The sequence below is a fragment of the Sciurus vulgaris genome (assembly GCF_902686455.1).
Source record: "Sciurus vulgaris genome assembly, chromosome: 8".
NCBI classification, from domain to species: domain Eukaryota; kingdom Metazoa; phylum Chordata; class Mammalia; order Rodentia; family Sciuridae; genus Sciurus; species Sciurus vulgaris.
The window spans coordinates 40281154-40300444 of NC_136468.1; the positions used below are offsets into that span (position 1 = coordinate 40281154).

General features: G+C 34.4%; 1 protein-coding gene and 1 long non-coding RNA gene across 2 annotated transcripts in view; both read left to right on the forward strand.

The window, feature by feature from the left end:
* SAMTOR (S-adenosylmethionine sensor upstream of mTORC1) overlaps window positions 1-19291 on the forward strand; it is an 87945-nt gene that overhangs the window by 37497 nt on the left and 31157 nt on the right. The window lies entirely within an intron of this gene.
* Window positions 1527-18518, forward strand: LOC306668566. The gene is made up of 2 exons (XR_013765903.1): window positions 1527-9311; window positions 15222-18518. It is a non-coding gene; the product is annotated as an uncharacterized lncRNA (long non-coding RNA).

A 19291-nucleotide genomic window follows, 5' to 3' on the forward strand; every position in this document is an offset into this window, starting at 1 on the left:
TAGCCCCATCCAGTAGTTGCTTTTAACCCACTCAGTCCTGACTTGGAAGAATTTTCATACCAACTAAGCAGGGGATGGGGATGATAAGAGCAGCTCCAGGCAAGGATACCACAGATTCCCACTCTTAACATACATTCAACTGGTTTCTATAAACATTGTTTTCAGCTTACTTGCCTTTGACCTGCAGAATGGTTTTGATCTGTTTGTCCAGTTTCATAGTTGTTTTTTAAGGAGTGAATTTGCCAACTTTTTACTCTACCCTAGTGAGAAATCTTTTTCTCTGATTTAGTTTAAAAGATGTAAACTTAGCTTGGTTTTAGGTATTAAAATAAAATACCCAAGCATGACTATTATAGGTCAGGATTTACTTAATATTAAAACTTAACCTACAATGACTAGATTTAGATTATTTTCATTCTAAAAACTCCACAGCATGAGACACCAACATGTAGATGTAGACTTCTTCCTCCTGTTTTTTCCACCATTCTTGAAGCCCATATTCTAGTTATATTGAACTATTTTACCTTTTACTAGTGTGGAACATGCTTGTAGTCACTTTCTGGAAATTGCAAATGCAATATATCTTCTTCTTGATAAACTATTACTGTATTCGGGTATGTGTGTGTATGTTGTGGTACTGGGGATTGAATCCAGGGGTGCTTTACCACTGCGCTACATCCCCAGACCTTCTTAATTTTTGTTTTGAGACAGGGTCTTGCTGAGTTGCTTAGGGCCTCACTAAGTTGCTGAAAGCTAGCCTTGAACTTGCAGTTCTCCTGCAAGCCTTCCAAGTTGCTGGGATTATAGGCTTGTACCACCGTGCCTGGCTTTTAGACTATGATTAAAGCATCTTCTCCTTACCAATTTTTCCTGAACTTTCCCTTTACAAACAATGTTGAGCTTTTCTTATACCTCCATTGTAGTACTCATATTAATATTCACTATTGTATGCATGATTTTTTAAAAAATACAATGGATGTTTAAAAAATTTGTATATAGAAATTATACATGCAGAAAAAAAATACCACTCAACCCTGGCTACATTTATGTACATTCTTTTCAGTATATTTACTAAACATTGTTTTTTACACAGTAGAAATCATGTCACAAAAAAATTTATAAATTTTTCTTCCTACGCCAGTAAAACGTTTAGTTTAAACCTTGTGCCTGTTGTTTCAGGACTCATGAGGCTGAAGCAGGAAGTGCAAATTCAAGACCAAGCTGGCCAACTTAGTGAGACCATCTCCAAATAAAAAATAAAAACTGGCTGAGGTTGAGTACCCCTGGGTTCAATCCCCAATAACACCAAAAATAAAAACTAACAAAAAACCTCATTCTGCATAATTTTCTTCATAAAAATCTACCACTGTACTTAAATGTAAAGTAATCTTGAATCAAACACAATACTCAATTTTCAGAAAATAGAAATCCCTAAATGTACTCTATTTAGTCACAGATATTATCATATATATATATACATGTTCATGCATAGATATACACATATAAATGTTCATGTATATATATGTTCATGTGTGTGTGTGTAGATATATGTATATATGTGTATATCTCCAAATCTATTTAGTTCTGACTTTAGATAGCAAATTTTATCTTTTATCCAATCTTATCTCAAAATATCTATTCAGTCATTTTGATTTCTGGATTTAGTAGTAACTGTTCACATAGTAAAGTTACCTTTTATTTTTGCATTTATATTTCGTGAATATTAAATTAAAAACCCAATGTTTGTTGCCACCAGAGTTACTTTTAAGTCATCCATATCTTAAAATTGAAATATGGCATTTTTAAAATGTGTATTATGATGACTGGGAATTTTAATCCAAAATCCAATTAGTGATTCCTCTAAAATTAAGATAGTTGGATCCACCCCCACTTTCAGCTGGTACATATATTTTGTAATTGTCACAAGTAAGTACTTACCTTGATGCTTTTAAAGTATTTGTTTTTTTCAAAACAGACTATATTCTAGGCCATAAAACATACATTTACAAGTTTAAAAAGATAGATAGATCATCATAGAAAGTAGGCTCTCAGATGACAAGAAAACCGAACTAGAAATCAAAGAAAAAGACCTAGAAAATACCAAAATATTTGTAGACTAAATAACACAGATAAGAAATTTCAACAATTTAAAAATATTTTGAACAAAATGAAAATACATCTTAACCAAATTTGTGTTATATAGTGAAAGCAGTACTGACATGAAAATGTATAGCATTGATACATACACACACACATACACACACACACAAAAGAAAAGATGTAAACATCAGTAATATAAGTTTCTACCTTAGGAAACTGAAAAAGAAAGATTGATTAAATCCGAGAAAGCAGAAGAAACGAAATAATAAAAAATTAGAACAGAAATCAATGAAATTGAAAACAGAAGAATAGAGAAAATTCAGTGGAACCAAAATTTGGTTCCTTGAAAGGATAGATAAAACTAATAAACCTCTAGCCAAACTAGCCAGGGGTGGAGTGGGGAAGTACAAATTTACACATTACGAATATTAGAAGTGAAAGAGGCCTGTCACTACTGATCTCATGGATGATGAAAGGATACTAAAAGACTATTATGAACATTTGTGTGCCCACAGATTTGTAACTTGGATGAAATGGGCCAATTTCTTAAGAGATGAAATCTGCTAAAATTCACACAAGGAATAACAGATAATCTTAAAGGAATATCTGTTAAAGAAATTGAATTAATCATTAATAGCCTTCCAAAATAGAAAGCACCAGGCCTAGGTCATTTTAATGGTAAAATCTACCAAACATTTAAGGAAGCAATGATACTAATTCTCTAAATTTTTTTTCTGAAAATGTCATTAGGAGAAAACTTATACATTTATTTTCTATGTGACCAGCAAAATGTAATTCTGAGGTACTAAATCAGTCTCGTCTTTTTCTAGTCTGAATTAACATTGATTTGTCCTGACTGATTATATAAACATGATTAGATAATGACTGAATCTATATTTGGGAATTAAGTTATGCTTTGGTTATTAGTGACAGAAACAAGCCTAAGGCTAGTAGGAAACTGGGAGAATTCATCTACTTACCTGAGAGTATTGCTTTTTAATATGATCTTTTTAGGAAAACATTCAGTAATTACAACTGAAAAGCTGTACCTCTGTGTGGGGCCCAGCGGTGCACACCTTTAATCCAGTGACTGGAAAGACCAAGGCAGGAGAATCACAAGTTCCAGGCCAGGCTTAGAGAAGCCTGTCTCAGAATAAAAAAATAAAAAGGGCTGAAGATATAGCTCAGGGGTAAAGTGCCCCCATGTTCAGCCCCCTGTACAACAAGGGAAAAAAAAGAAAACTTGTACCTCAAAGTGTAATTACTAAGTTTGTGCTGAATTTCTCTGCCTTATTTTTAGCCAAGTTCATTAGGTGATTTCTCATTAAGTAAGCAACCAACCTATATTGTTTGACATCCTTTCAGGCTAGTGTTAGTTTTACCCAAATAGGACTCTGTTGTTCAAAGTAAAGAAATTAAGAGGACTCAATAGCATAGAGACTTTGTAGGACTCTAACAAGTTTAGGCCCTCTTTTCTGAAGGCCAATATCATGGAAAGAATCTTGCTGTATATACGTTATTCTTTCTTTGGATATTCAGGTTGTTTCATTTCAGTATTAAGCCTCTTTCTACATGAACGTGCATGACCTTGAGATGAATTCCCAGAAGTGGATATTACTGCCTTTCTTTCCAGAAAGATACTAATTTCATTGCTTCTGGCAAGATAAATTTTACCAGAACTCACCAGCATTGATATAATTGTTAGAAATGCATATTAACACAGTGGGATGCCATTTTATTATATAGTGTCAATAAAGAGTAAAGAAAATGAAAATTTCAATGCTGGTGAGTTCTGGCAAAATTTATCTAACAGATATATAAAATACAACAAGAAAAAGTTAATTCATAAAATAGAAGGAAACTAATATGAAATCAAGAAAGTAAAACATAGTCTCTGAATGTCTAGTACTTGCTGTGCAGAAGCACGGCATGCACGTTGTCATCATACTTCCCAAAATCTGCAATAAAAATAGTAACTGGTTATAGGATTCTTCTCACAGATCCTGGCCTTGGCCCTAGAATCCTTTCTGTATAGCATTATAAAAGCCATGAACAATTAGCCACTGGGGCATGATGGCACATGCTTGTAATTCCAGCAATTTGGGAGTCTGAGATAAGAAGATCTTAAATTCAAGGCCAGTCTTGGAATTTATTGAAACCCTGTCTCAGATTTTTAAAAAATAAATAAAAAGGACTGGGATGTAAAGCACCCCCTAGGTTGAACCCCCAGTAAACAATTAACCAGTCAATATAAGAGAAGAAACTCATCTACTATTTGTGTCCATTATATATGCTATTAATAGGAATACAATTTTGATTCTAAGCTTACTAGCAACTAAGAGTGCATGAATGGGATCGTTTACTATTGTCTTTTATTATTTTTTTCCTCAGGGATTGTCTGTTTTTATTATTTGCCTTCCTAAATATTGGGATCTTAAGGATCTACCAATTTGTACAATCAGGATGCATATTGTTATTGTATACTTGACACATATAGTTATTGGAGTAGGGACTTAACTCATGTTTCTCTGGTGGAAGAACAGACAGATGGGAAAAAACAGAAGACAGGGTAAAGAAAGCAAAGAAGGAAGACATATTTAAGATAGCAAAATCATGTTTTTATATTTATCTTGACACTCAGTTGTTATGGTTTGGATGTGAAGCATCCCCCAAAAGCTCACATGTAAGGCAATGTAAGAAGGTTCAAAGGAAAAATGATTGGGTCATGAGAGCCTTAATCCAATCAGTGACTTATCCGATAGGGATTGACACTGGTAACTGAAGTGGTCGGTTGTGGCTGGAGGTTGTGGGAATTGGTTTTGGGGTATATATTTGTATCTGGCCAGTGGAGTCTCTCTCTGCTTTCTGGTTACCATGTGAGCTGCTTTCCTCTGCCACACTCTTCAGCCATGATGTCCTGCTTTACCTCGAGCCCAGAGAAATGGAGCCAGCCTTCTGGAACTATGAACCCCCAAATAAACTTTTCCTCCTTTACAATTGTGCTGGTCAGATCTTTTAGTCACAGTGGTGAGAAAAGCTGACTAAAGCATTAGTTAATTAGTAGAGAAAAAGAGAAAAGGGGTGGTGGCAACAAGCCAAAGGAAAACTGTGAAGAATATCAGATAATCTTGTCAATCCTACAGTCTTACCATGACACTTATTTCCATTCTGCCATAGGACATAAGATTTTTGACATATTTTTAAGGGTTTATGACAGAGGGAATATAATACACAGTGATAGATAATATCTAATGGAGAGGACGTACTTAGATATATTAATGCTCGTTTTGCCAACTAAGTTTATAATAGTTGAAAAACGATTTTGTGTATTTGTTTTTGTTTTTGTTTCTTGGTACCAGGAATTGAACCCAAGGACTCTTTACCTCTGAATGACATCACCAGCCCTTTTTATTTTTCTTTTGAGACAGGGTCTCACTAAGCTACTTAGGTCCTTGCTAAGTTACTGAGGCTGCCTTTGAACTTACTATCCTCCTGCCTCAGCCTCCCTAGTCACTGGGATTACAGGTGTGCCTAACTTGTGTACCTTTTAAAATGCTTTCTACTTTTTTTGTTTTTTAAGTTTTAGTTAGCGGTTGTTTATTTGAGCATGATTTTTATTATGGGTGGCTTTTTAATGTTGAAAGTGAGCCTAGTGAGCAAAAGATGTTACAGTGGTAAAGGAGGACAGTGATTTGCTTTTGGTAGGAAATGGTTTACATATTTATCAAAAGGTATATACTGAAATATATATATATATATATATAAAAAATTGAATTTGCATGTAAAGTTCTTCATTTAGTTTGTTAAAATGTTAATGTGATAAATTTGTGACTATAAATACCAAATCTTGATACCAAATATCAAGTCTCATTTAAAATAGTGAATGATATAAATTTTTGAAGCTGTATTTTGAGAAGTAATGTTAATGACCAATTCCAAAATTGTAACATTTTCCTCCCTAGGTTTTTCTTGATTAAAAAAAAAAAGTATACTAAAGATTATAAATAAGCAGAAGCAAATAGTCTATATTTAGCAGTTGCTCCTTTTTTTTTTTTTTTTTTTTTTAGGTTAGGAAGATAGTTTTTTTCTCAGTTTTAGCACTTGCTCAAGCAATAGATGTGGGAGGCTTTTTTTCTTCTGTAAACAATAAAATAATATGTTGTAGTCTTCTAGCTATTTAAAATAAATGAGAAAAATCATATATGGAAACCACAAATCCCTGAGCCTTCTTACAAAGACCCAGAGCATTAGCTGTGGAAAATGAAAATAATGATGATTGTATAGGTTCAAAATATTTGAGTACTAACTCAATTGGCAAATCTTCATGAGACAAATACCATAATCCAGACTGTTATAAAAAGTAAAATGATGATCACAAGGTATTTTCTACTGAAAGAAATTCTGTCTGAAGAATTCATAAACTAAATGTGTTTTCTTAGGAAGAGTTAAAGCATTTCAAAAATTTTTCTTAGTATGGTTTTACTAACTATGTCCCCAACTATTAAAGATTTACTCTTATGAAACAAGGTTGACTATTACTTTAGTAATTATAATTAAATTGAATTTGAGCTAATGAAGAAAATAAAGCTAATGAGACTTATGCAAGATTATAGCAAGATAATTTAGGAATTGGAGCCTTTGGAGTTTTCTTTTAAACTAACAAATTACTGTTTTCAGGATAAAGATTAAGAGGATTTTCTTGGATTTAATGATTAAGAAGTCATTGACCTTGAGGGATTAGTGCAATGTTGAGGGTGGCAAGTAAATTTCAGTGCTTTGAAGTTCAAGTGGGAGATTTACAGAGTAATGAAAATCTTACGAGAATTGTGATAGTAAGTGGAAAGGTTAAGAGAAGATATTGTTTAGAAAGAAATTCAGATATCGCATTCTCCCAAACTAACTATAACACACATTTACTTTATGTATTCCTGTAGAGTAAATCTTTCATTATTTTGAGCCATCTAAATAAAATGAATTCATTTTATGCTAATACAAAAGCATTAACAGAGTTAGAAGACACAGTAGCAGTTAGCTAAAGCATATGTATATATATATATGTATGTATATATATGTTATATATATGTAAAAATAAAAATTTAGGTTGGTTGAAGAGAAGGTTGTATTAGTGCTGCAACTTTAATTATCTCTTTGTATCCCCATGAGGATCCCTTTCTTAATAAAACTTTTCTATTCAGGACCACTCCAAAAGAAGTATTTTAAGGTCTGCCTTAAAATTTGTGCTTCTTTGTAGTTAAGTATTTCTGATCTATAATTAAGAAGAAAATTTAATCACTGATTTTACCCAGATTCTGTCATTTCAATTTTCCACTAGTAAATGCATCTTTCCTAATTAATTAAAGTATATTGGCATTGAATTTCAGCGGACGTTTAGTAATTGTATATGGGTGTTGGAGTGTGATGGTACTTATTTTTCCTTGTATTTTTTTCTTAAATCACTTGAATTTTGATAAATACAACTCATTCATCATAGCATTTTGACATGAGAATCAAAATTATTGCTGTGAAAATTGTTATATTTAAGGATAACACTGTGTAGATTATAGCTATTTATGCCAGACATATAATGTTAATTTTCAGAAAATTCAGATGAAGTATATTTCATGTTAGAGTACATTGAACACAGTTGAATGTTTCTAACTAAAAAGGCAATGAAGAATTATTCTCAAATATTAGGAGGGAATGTCAGTAAGATGTACTTTAACTGGTGAAATTGCTTAACCATCAATTTGTGCTATAATTTTTATTTTCTTACGTTGCCTAAAAATACCATGACCACTTGCCCTGTTTCATACAGTCTGAGTTTATGTTTACTAGTGCTCTTTTATTTTCCAAAATGTCCCAGTTTTTACTATAAACTTTATGATGATCTTAACTGTAAAACACATAATAGAACTCACTGATAAATGACAAGTGAGATATATTTAAATAAAAGACAAACACAGGTAAATGAACATCTTGACCCAAAAATTTACCTTTTTGCCAAGCCAATAAGATAGATACAGAAAAAGCATAGAATGTAAAAATTACAAACAGTATTTTGACTAAAAAGATGTAATTTAAGAGCAGAAAAACCCATGGCCAGTGAATGAAATATGACGTGATTCAGCAATCAGAACATTTAAAAAAAGAGTTTAGTCATTCAAAAAGTAATATTTGCTAAATGCTACTTAATATATTCTAGCTCTCTATGCTAGGTAATGAGAAAAATAGAAAAAGAAAAGTTTTTTTTTCAAAAGCACAAAGCATAATATGAAGAGTAATAAATGTATGTAAAGTTACAAATGACTTAGTTTATGAAACCTTCACCTTCATATTTCTGTGTTGCTATTGTTGGTTGCTTACTCAGATACACAATAGTTTGCAAGTTTTAAGTATTCTTAAAGCAATGCTCTAATTTTGTATTTTATTTTTAAATAGTATTTGGTAAACAAACTAATTGGCTTACATTTTATTTAAAACCAATTCTTTTCTGCTGCATATAGGAAAAGAAGATCTTAACTTCTCAGAAACATTCCATGTTTTACAAATTATCCAGTATTCAGTACATCATTTTTTAATTTTTTCATACAAAAATCATAGGTTGAATATTCCTTATCTAAATGTTTACAACCAGAACTATTTCAGAATTTGGAATATTTGCAGAATCATGAGATATTTTAGGGATGTTACCCAAATCTAAACATGAAATTCTTGTTACATATGTACTTTATACACATAGTCTGGAAATGATTTTGTACACTTCTAATAATTTTGTGCCTTTAACTATGATCCATTTCATGAGGGCAGCTGTAGAATTTTCTACTTGTGGCATCATCTCAGATTGGAAATATAGAAATGCTTATTCTGTACCATAGTAAGGAAAAAATTTGGAATAGATTGGTTAAACTCTTAGTGAACTAAGAAACTATAATTTCTCTGTATGCAGATTGCGCCTTTTCATGCATAATGAATTCCTGAGAAATGTTTTTATAGGAGTCAGGGAATAATATAAAAGTTGGACAGCTATAAGGACAGAAGAGAATTCTTAATTATACTCATGCTTTAAATAGAATTAGTAATGGTATATTTCTAGTATGTTACACGTTTTGTAATATTCATAAAATTAAGTATACAGTTGCAGTTTTTTTCTTCTCTGTTACATGATTTTAAGTTACATGATTCTCCGTTACATGATTTTATAATTTTGAGAGGTGGAATTTTTTTTTGCCAGATTAAAGTTTTTTATTTTTATTTTATTTTTTTTATTAAAAATCATAAATTTACATAGGGCAATGTTTGATTTATTCTGTTATTTTTCCCCTGCCCCCACCCCTGCTACCCCTCTTTTCCCTCTATACAGTCCTTCCTCCATTCTTACCACCCTCCTTATCCCCAACCTTAAACCTAATCCTAACCCTAACACTAATCCCTCTTACCCCCATTATATGTCCTCATCCGCTTATCAGCGAGATCCTTCGTCCTTTAGTTTTTTGAGATTGGCTTATCTCAGCATGATATTCTCCAATTTCATCCATTTGCCTGCAAATGCCATAATTTTATCATTCTTCATGGCGGAGTAATATTTCATTGTATACATATGCCACAGTTTCTTTATCCATTCATCAACTGAAGGGCATGTAGGTTGGTTCTACAATCTGGCTATTGTGAATTGAGCAGCTATGAACATTGATGTGGCTCTATCTCTGTAGTACGCATTTTAAGTCCTTTGGGTATAGGCCAAGGAGTGGGATAGCTGGGTCAAACGGTGGTTCCATTCCAAGCTTTCTGAGGAATCTCCATACTGCTTTCCAGAGTGGCTGCACTAATTTGTAACCCCACTAGCAATGTATGAGTGTACCTTTTTCCCCACATCCTCGCCAACACCTATTGTTGCTTGTATTCTTGATAATCGCCATTCTAATTGGGGTGAGATGAAATCTTAGGGTAGTTTTGATTTGCATTTCTCTTATTACTAGAGATGTTGAACATTTTTTCATATATCTGTTGATTGCTTGTATATCTTCTTCTGTGAAGTGTCTGTTCATTTCCTTAGCCCATTTGTTGATTGGATTATTTGTATTCTTGGTGTAGAGTTTTTTGAGTTCTTTATAGATTCTGGAAATTAGTGCTCTATCTGAAGTATGAGTGGCAAAGATATTCTCCCACTCTGTAGGCTGTCTCTTCACATTACTGATAGTTTCCTTTGCTGAGAGAAAGCTTTTTAGTTTGAATCTATCCCAGTTGTTGATTCTTGCTTTTATTTCTTGGGCTATGGGAGTCCTGTTAAGGAAGTCTGATCCTAAGCCAACAAGGTGAAGGTTTGGACCTACTTTTTCTTCTATAAGATGCAGGGTCTCTGGTCTGATTCTGAGGTCCTTGATCCATTTTGAGTTGAGTTTTGTGCAGGGTGACAGATAGGGGTTTAATTTCATTCTGTTGCATATGGTTTTCCAGTTTTCCCAGGACCGTTTGTTGAAGAGGCTATCTTTTCTCCATTGCATATTTTTAGCACCTTTGTCTAGTATGGGAAAATTGTATTTATTTGGGTTTGTGTCCATGTCCTCTATTCTGTACCATTGATCTACCTGTCTATTTTGGTACCAATACCATGCTGTTTTTGTTACTATTGCTTTGTAATAGAGTTGAAGATCTGGTGTTGCGATACCCCCTGCTTCGCTCTTTCTACTGAGGATTGCTTTAGCTATTCTGGGTTTCTTATTCTTCCAGATGAATTTCATGATTGCTTGTTCTATTTCTGTAAGGTATGTCATTGGGATGTTAATTGGAATTGCATTGAATCTGTATAGCACTTTTGGTAGTATTTTGGTAATATTTTGACAATATTAATTCTGCCTATCCAAGAACATGGGAGATCTTTCCATCTTGTAAGGTTTTCTTTAATTTCTTTCTTTAGTGTTCTGTAGTTCTCATTGTAGAGGTCTTTCACCTCTTTTGTGAGATTGATTCCCAAGTATTTTATTTTTTTCGATGCTATTGTGAATGGGGTAGTTTTCCTAATTTCTCTTTCTGAAGATTCATCACTTATGTATAAAAATGCATTGGATTTATGAGCATTGATCTTGTAACCTGCTACTTTACTGAATTCACTTATGAGTTCTAAGAGTTTTCTGGTGGAATTTCCAGGTTCCTCTAAATATATAATCATGTCATCAGTGAAAAGGGATAGTTTGAGTTCCTCTTTTCCAATTCATATTCCTTTAATTTCTTTCGTTTGTCTAATTGCTCTGGCTAGAGTCTCAAGAATGATGTTGAATAGACGTGGTGAAAGAGGGCATCTCTGCCTTGTTCCAGATTTTAGGGGGAATGCTTTCAGTTTTTCACCATTTAGAATGATACTGGCCATGCGCTTGGCGTAGATGGCCTTTACAATGTTAAGGAATGATCCCACTACCCCAATTTTTTCTAGTGTTTTGAGCATGAAGGGATGCTATATTTCATTGAATGCTTTTTCTGCATCTATTGCAATAATCATGTGATTCTTAACTTTTAGTCTGTTGATATGGTGAATGACATTTATTGACTTCCGAATGTTGAACCAATCTTGCATCCCTGGGATAAAACCCACTTGATCGTGGTGCAATATCTTTTTAATATATTTTTGTATGCGATTTGCTAAAATTTTGTTGAGAATTTTTGCGTCAATGTTCATTAAGGATATTGGTCTGAAATTTTCTTTCCTTGATGTGTCTCTGTCTGGTTTAGGTATCAGGGTGATATTGGCTTCATAGAATGAGTTTGGGAGGGTTCCCTCCTCTTCTATTTTATGGAATACTTTGAGAAGTATTGGAATGAGCTCTTCTTTAAAGGTTTTGTAGAACTCGGCTGAGAACCCATCTGGTCCCGGACTTTTCTTTGTTGGTAGGCTTTTGATGACCTCTTCTATTTCATTGCTTGAAATTGATTTATTTGTGTGTGTCCTCCTTGTTCAGTTTAGGTAATTCATATGTCTGTAGAGACTTGTTGATGTCTTCGAGGTTTTCTGTTTTGTTGGAGAATAGATTTTCAAAATAGCTTCTAATTATGTTTTGTATTTCACTCGTGTCTGTTGTGATATTTCCTTGTTCATTCTGAATTTTAGTAATTTGAGTTTTCTCCCTCTTTCTCTTTGTTAGTGTTTCTAAGGGTTTATCAATATTGTTTATTTTTTCAAAGAACCAGCTCTTTATTTTGTTAATTTTTCCGATTGTTTCTTTTGCTTCAATTTCGTTGATTTCGGTTCTGATTTTAACTATTTCCTGTCTTCTACTACTTTTGGTGTTGGTCTGCTCTTCTTTTTCTAGGGCTTTGAGCTGTAGTGTTAAGTCGTTTATTTGTTGATTTCTACTTCTTTTGTTGAATGCGCCCCATGAAATAAATCTTCCTCTAAGTACTGCTTTCATAGTGTCCCAGAGATTTTTATATGATGTGTCATTGTTCTCGTTTACTTCTAAGAATTTTTTAATTTCCCTCCTGATGTCTTCTGTTATCCATTCATCATATAATAGTGTATTATTTAATCTCCAAGTATTGGAGAAGTTTCTGTTTTTTATTCTGTCATTTATTTCTAATTTCAATCCATTTTGATCTGATAGAGTACAAGGTAGTATCTCTATAATCTGGTATTTACTAACAGTAGCTTTGTGGCATAAAACATGGTCTATTTTAGAGAAGGATTCATGTGCTGCTGAGAAGAAAGTGTATTCGTTCTTTGTTGGATGGTATATTCTATATAAGTCGGTTAAGTCTAAATTGTTGATTGTGTTATTGAGATTTATGGTTTGTTTATTCAATTTTTGTTTGGACAATCTATCCAGTGGTGAGAGAGGTTCGTTAAAATCGCCTAGTATTATTGTGTTGTGGTCTATTTGATTTCTGGAATTGAGAAGGATTTGTTTCACATACATAGATGAGTCAATGTTTGGGACATAGATATTTATGATTGTTATGTCTTGCTGATTTATGCTTCCCTTAAGCAGTATGTAATGTCCTTCTTTATACCTTCTGACTAGTTTTGGCTTGAAGTCCACATTATCTGAAATGAGGATGGATACTCCAGCTTTTTTGCTGTGTCCGTGTGCATGGTATGTTTTTTCCTATCCTTTCACCGTTAGTCTATGGGTATCTCTTTCTATGAGATGAGCCTCTTGCAGGCAGCATATTGTTGGATTTTTCTTTTTAATCCAATCTGCCAGTCTATGTCTTTTGATTGATGAGTTCAGGCCATTAACATTCAGGGTTATTATTGTGATATGATTTGTATTCCCAGTCATTGGACTCATTTTTGTTTTTTGCCATGATTTGGTTTTTCCTTTATTTGGCTATTCCTTTAGGCTAGTTCCTCCCGTTGCTGATTTGCATCATTGCTTTTCATCTCTTCCTCATAGAATATTTTGCTGAGAATGTTCTGTAATGCTGGCTTTCTTTTTGTAAATTCCTGTAGCTTTTGTTTATCATGGAAGGATCTTATTTCATCGTCAAATCTGAAAGTAAGTTTTGCTGGGTATAAGATTCTTGGTTGGCATCGGTTTTCTTTCAGGGCTTGGTAAATATTGTTCCAGGCCCTTCTAGCTTTTAGGGTCTGGATTGAAAAAATCTGCTGATATTCTTATTGGTTTCCCCCGAATGTAATTTGATTTTTTTCTCTCGCGGCCTTTAAAATTTTCTTTATTTTGTATGTTAGGTATATTCATAATAATGTGCCTTGGTGTGGGTCTGTTGTAATTTTGTATATTTGGAGTCCTATAAGCCTCTTGTACTTGGTTTTCCATTTCATTCTTCAGATTTGGGAAATTTTCTGATATTATTTCATTGAATAGATTGTTCATTCCTTTGGTTTGTTTCTCTAAGCCTTCCTCAATCCCAATAATTCTTAAATTTGGCCTTTTCATGATATCCTATAATTCTTGTAGATTCTGTTCATGATGTCTTACCATCTTTTCTGTTTGGTCAACTTTGTTTTAAAGATTAAATATTTTATCTTCAATATCTGAGGTTCTGTCTTCCAGGTGTTCTATCCTATTGGTTATGCTTCCTATGGAGTTTTTAACTTGGTTTATTGTTTCCTTCCTTTCAAGGATTTCTGTTTGTTTTTTTTTCAGTATCTCTAACTCTTTATTGAAATGATCTCTTGCTTCCTGTATTTGCTCTTTTAACTGTTGATTGGTGCAATCTTTTAATGCCTGCATTTGCTCTTTCATCTCCTCCAATGCCTGCATTTGTTCTTTCGTCTCCTCATTTGCTTCCCTGATTGTTTTAATTATGTACATTCTGAACTCCCTTTCTGACATTTCTTCTTCTTTGCTGTCATTGAGTTTTATTGATATAGTATCTAGGTTTTTTGGGACATTTTCTTCCCTTGTTTTCTCATATTGATCAGATGTCAGTGGGACTCTGTGATATTGCAGATTTCCTCTGTTGGCTTATAGTGTCCCTGTAGATTTCCAGTGTATCACCTCCCAGCCTTCAGTAGCCTGAAGTCTTCGAGTAACTTGATAATGCAGTGCTTCCGACGAATGCTGCCCCTAGTCCTCTACTGGTTCCAGGGAGAGAGACCTGGAGAGGTCTCTGGCTGCCCTGCCCTCCTCCCAGAGGCTGCTTGCGGGTCGGAGGTCTCCGCTGGCTTGGGGACTTGTGGCTGGCTCTGTGTAGAAAGGCTCTCACTGGGCGGTGTGCTCCGAGAAGCTAACCTAGAAAGGCTCTTCCCCCCCGCAGGTAGCCGGGCTGCTTGGGGAAGTCCCTGGCTGCCCTGTCCTGGTCTCTGAAGCAACCTGTGTGCGAGCTGGATCTCTCCGAGCACTGGCTCAGGGACTTGGAGTTGGTTCTGTGCAGAAAGGCTCTCACTGGGGGGCCTACTCCGAGAAGCTGGAGAATCTGGCCCTGTGGGAGGAGCCCACCATCGGAGTGCTCAGGGCTGCCTGGGGGAGACTCTAGCTGCCCTGCCTTACTCTAATAAGCCGCCAGAATCCAGGCCTGCCACCCGGGCCGAGCTTCACCCAGTGGGGGAGACTCCCCCTGTGGTTCTATTTTGGTCTGAGTGTCTCAATGCCTCCCCTTCTTGAATCCTGGGTTCTGGAGCAACTGGAGATGCAGTCACCTTCTAGTCCGCCATCTTGGATCCAGAGGTGGAATATTTACAACCTCAAGCAGCCTTCATGAATTTTATCTTTGTCTCAATTTTGTTGAGCCTGACAATCAAGCCTTTATCTCTGGCATAATTTTAATTTTCCATTTATGTGTATAAAATGATGGACTTTGCAAAAACAAGTGCACTTTATAGTGACATATGTAGGGAAAAACATGAACTTCAGTTTTTAAATACCTTCATCTGGTATTTAATGACTTCCCACTTTGCTTATAATCTCATTCTTTTGACAAAGTATGGTGATAAGATTGTTTGAAAGCATGTTGAAAGGAGAGGGAAAACAGGTAAGAAAGGATGGATAACTATAAAAACTATTGCTGATTATAAAACAAAGAAAAGATATATAAAACTCCTTGAGACCTAATACTCAGGTTTACACAGCATCTCTAGACCTAGAGTGGAAAATGAGATTTGAATCTTTTGACTCATTGGGTTTTGAGTCTGAACTTTTCGTGATGACTGGATGTGGTGGCACATGCCTGTAAGCTCAGCAACTCAGGTAGCTGAGGCAGGAGGATCTAAAGTTCAAGGCCAGCCTCAGCAACTTAGCAAGACCCTTTCTCAAAATAAAAAATAAAAATCCCTGGGTATGTAGCTGGGGTAAAGTGCCCCTGGATTCAATCCCCACTACCAAAACAATAAAAATAAAATAAATCTTACAGTATAAAGCTTAAGGGAGCAGCTTCTCTTGAAAGAGATGCAGTAGGAGCTGAAGCCCTCTTGACCACTTTGATTTTCACCAGACCACTGGAGCATTATTCCCTTCCTTCCCTGGCTCTCTTCCTCTGTTTTTCACTTGGCCAGAGAAGACTACCTAGTCCTGGATCTACCAAATTCAAAGCAGACTTCTTTATAGATTAGTCATAATGTTCCACCGAATTTCGTGATGTTTTCCTGCAATATTGTCCCATCCTCCCTCAGTTCAGCTGTCTGTATGGAAAGGCATGTGAAAATAATTCATAAATTTATATAACAATTACCTAAATTATACTCCTGCTGTGTAAATTTAAGTACAGTAACTTTATAATGTTTATTATTGTATCATTTAAAGCTATAAAATGACTGGCACATAGTACCAGTATGTTTTTGAGTAAATGAAAGAAAATATAGACATAATTAAGTTTGACATAATTGTTGTGCTTCTAGATAATGCCATGTTTTAAAATTAAGAGTGTGGTCTTAAGAACTTAACCAAAAATGAAATGTAAACCTATGGAGGGAATCACCTTTAAAATACACAAGTTGTTGAAGAACCTTAGCTATCTGGGTTCTTTCCTACCTCATTTCTCTGAGGTGCATTTTTTATTTCAAAGAACTATTGTTACCTGTGTGAATTTTTAACTAAGCCAGAAGTGATAGTGGTCACAACATAGAACTTTTAGACTGTAAATGTGACTATGAAGTAGTCAAATATTTCAGAGATTGTCATATCACTCTATCACAAAGCCTTTAAGCAATTTTACTTGCTTTTAGAACCATTCAAGAGGAAAAGCCTACCCTCCTCCAAAGTTCTTTGTACTGTTATGGATTAACTGTAGATTGAATACATACTTACAATCAGATAGGAGCAGCTTTGAAAACCTGGGAAAGTCTTGTATTTAACAGAATCCACAGTAGTCTAAGTAAGTTAATCCATTCTCGTAAAATCACAAGAACCTATATCTAAATGCCAGGTTTTCCTTAGGCCTTAATAGTGAATGAGAAATTATGAAAGGGTTAGAGACTTCTGAAAGCCTTGGTTCTTTATTTAGTAAATAGCCCAGTGGGCATTATAATCTTTTTAACCATTGCAGCTTTCCACACCACTGTATTAGATTGTAAAGCTCTATGAGAACAGATGTCTGAACTGTTATTTTCTGATATATCCCCCAAACCTAGCACAGAAGCCTTGCATATAAAACACCAGTAATTTAGTGAATGAATTCTCTGTTAGAAGAGACTTTAGGGTTAATTTTAACACAAATTCCCAATAGTGACACTCTCATCATTAACTCTGACTTTATAACATGAAAGTGACTTAATTGAGGTTAGAAACAACAGAAAATGAATAGTATTTTGTTTCCTTTGTTTTCTTTTTACCCCAAATACCTTCAGTTCAGTGTACCATTGAGTAAGGTGATATGGCCCAAAGTATTTAGAGTAGGATGGGTCATAAATATATCAGATGATATGATACTATGTTTGATTCCAAGGAGCCGAAGGATTAAAATATTGAATAAATTATTCAAGAAAAGATTTTTCTTTTTAAAAGAAAACTTTATATCTTTAGAAAACATCAATAATCTAATATCTCTGTCTACTATAGGTCTCCTTATAGTAGATTCAGTTGCAGCCTCCTTATATTTAAATACCCTGAGTATAAAGGAGATCAATTCAAGTAACTGCCATGGATTTGGTGCTTCAAACACAGAAATGAAGAGCATGAATAAAAGAGAAGAATATAAGTATAGCAGATGCAGATTAAAAACCTTAAGAAGACAGAAGGATCAGAATATATTAACAGTGAGAGTAAGAGAAGAGATCAGCTGTTTTAAAGAAAAGCAGTACATCCAAAAAGACAGGTATATTTAATAGAGGCAAGAGTCCTATTTATCTGTAGTAATTACTAATGATCATGACAAATAATCCTGTCTAGAAATTGTATTTAATAAGACACTTTAAGACAGATAAGTCTGTATTGTCTTATAAGATTTTTATTAATTATAAAATATACTCTGACTAGTCACTAGACCCCTGCCCTTTGTTAAAGAATCACAGCCTACCACAGAACTTTGGGTTATTAAAAACTACTACAATAAGGTTGCCAACAAGTTGTTCATCATAAATAACAGATGAAGATAGTTGAATAAGCACTTTTTAAAAATAGTAAGCAGGATAACTTTCCTATGTTGTTACCAATTTCTTAGGACATAATACTAAGGACAAGGTCATGGGAAAGTATAAGTCCATGTTAGCAGTCTTTATAATTTTGATTTTTTTTCTTCCTTGTCAGATCTGCTCTAGACATTTTTTTCTTCAATTTAGCAAAAGGTGTTTTTACAAAGGAAGAGAAATAGGAAGTATCTGATGTCTTACAGTTTTTTTAAAAAATTCCATTTCATTTGTGTCAGTTTCTTTGCCGAATCTTATATACTTTTTCACAAGGCGTTTTTTAATTAAAATCAGTAATTTGGACTGGGGATATAGCTCAGTTGGTAGAGTGCTTGCCTTGCAAGCATAAGGCCCTAGGTTCAATTCCCAGCACCAAAAAGAAAAACAAACAAAACAAAAAAAAACAGTAATTTAGTCTATTCACTTAACCGTGGGTAAAGAAATCCAGTATATTGTAGTACGTTGCAAGCGAACAAATAGTAGGAATGCCACTGTGTTTGTTCTTCATGTTTTGGAACTCCTCCTTGTCCCTTGGGTCACGCTACATAACAAATGAGATTCTTAACTATTATAGGTACTATGTGGGGGTAAGGCATTATTCAGGGTTCTTCAGAGGGACAGAAGCAATAGGATATGTATACACATACACATCAGAGAGGTTTTAAGGAATTGGCCTCCTGATTACAGGGGTTGCCAAATTTGAAATCTGCAAGACAAGCTGGAGAGCCAGGAAACAGTCGATGTTGCCACTTGAGTCTGAAGGCATTCTGGAGGTAGAATTCCTTCTTCCTTGGTCAACTTCAGTTTTTTTCTCTAAAGGCCAGCAACTGATTGGATGAGACCTATCCACATTATAGAGGGCAATATGTTTTATTCAAAGACTACTGATTTCAATGTTAATTTTATCCTTAAAAACAAAAGTAGAATACTTCACAGGGACAGCTTGACTGGTGTTTGACCAAATATCTAGGTAGTATGGCCTAGTCAAATTGACACATAAAATTAATCAGTATCATTTTCATGTATTAAACACTGGTAAAGCTTAACTTCTTATTATGGAAATTAAAATCACAGATAATGTAAGTTCTGATACTAACTTCACACACTGACAGATGATTTTGTACATTCTCCATTATATAGTGAAATATATTTGTGAATACCCTTTACAAATAGCCTTGT